Source organism: Penaeus monodon, chromosome 31 (genome assembly GCF_015228065.2).
Source record: "Penaeus monodon isolate SGIC_2016 chromosome 31, NSTDA_Pmon_1, whole genome shotgun sequence".
In the NCBI taxonomy this organism is placed as follows: domain Eukaryota; kingdom Metazoa; phylum Arthropoda; class Malacostraca; order Decapoda; family Penaeidae; genus Penaeus; species Penaeus monodon.
In genome coordinates, this window is record NC_051416.1 from 11,194,580 (window position 1) to 11,195,940 (window position 1,361).

General features: G+C 38.2%; 1 protein-coding gene across 1 annotated transcript in view; it reads left to right on the plus strand.

The window, feature by feature from the left end:
- Positions 1 to 1,361, plus strand: part of LOC119593031 (carbonic anhydrase-related protein 10-like) — a gene marked incomplete in the record, with an annotated part of 152,330 nt that overhangs the window by 80,903 nt on the left and 70,066 nt on the right.

Here is a 1,361-nt window from a genome sequence, read left to right on the forward strand (position 1 = left end):
GCAAGATTTTCCCTCCTCAAACTACCTGCTTCTGTGTCATGCGGGCCCTCACAGATGGTACATTCTGCAGTGTCTGTAAGATGGAGAGGTGTAGTTGTGAATACATTTCGCCGCTCTCTAGCAATGGCGCCTTAAGAGGTCCTCCCCCTTTCTCAAAAGCACCATCGCCATCTGTAAGCTTTGGTAGGCTGGCTCTTCTTCCCTGGCCATCTGAGGTTGCATCAGTACTTTCAAAGAAGGGAGACTCAGCACACCATCTGGAAGTCAGGAATGTTGTCGTCAAATTAGAAATTTTGAAGTGCAAGAATATATGACTGCTTTGAATTTTGGTGCTTGTACACTATTGCCTTTAATTATGAGCTTTAAAACTCTGATAGTTTAGCATTGGTCTTATAACCCAGTGCATTATGTAAATGATCAGACATTCAATATGGATTTGACAGATTCAAATCTGATTTTCATATAAATTTATATGCTAATTTATACATTTAATACATCATATGTTTCTCTAATAACTTTACAGTTAATACAGTCACTACAGCAGGAGTTACCAACAAGAAAAACATGCATTCAGACACTTAAACACCACATCTGGATACATTTACTCAAGTTGGCAGGCTGATCCCAGCTGGCCTGCAGCAATTTTATAAAAGCCATCTTAGCTGCTGGATAATACTAGAAACAAAATTTCCAAGACAGTGTATTGAGTCCACTCAATACACTGTGAAGGTACTATATACAAGGAATTAGTGTAAGGGCTCGCTCAAACTGTAGCAACTGATCAGACTATACATAATGCATTGTAACATATTCAATACAACAATTAAAACAAAACAAAATTATTCTTTTAAGTAATGCTGCTAATGATTTATTGCAAGCAGAGACTAGAAAACACACAAATTAATAGAAGAGAGGCTATATCAAGTTCTCAGCTCATCAAAAGATATACAGAAATAACCACATTAAAAAGTCAACAGCATCTCAACTGCTACTGCCAATAACATGGACAAAAGTGATCAACTTAAATAACAGAAAATGTATCACATAAATAAACATTCACTATCAAATATTTGTATATCTTTTTATAAACCTATATATACCAAAGAAAAACCTATATTCTTACTTCATCAGAGGAACAATTGGTGGCACAGCAGTCATGGGCAGAGACACTCCTGGGAGTGGATGGGTGAGAGGAGCCAGTGCCAGGTGAGGGGGTGACCCAGGGGCACCTTGCATCCACCACACAACTGTCGAGACAAGTGCATCTGGCGGCCGTTCACATGGTTCGCCACTACCTAAAGAAGCATGCATGAAAAATTGTTTATCATGAAATAAACCTTGAATATATTGCAGAAAAATAC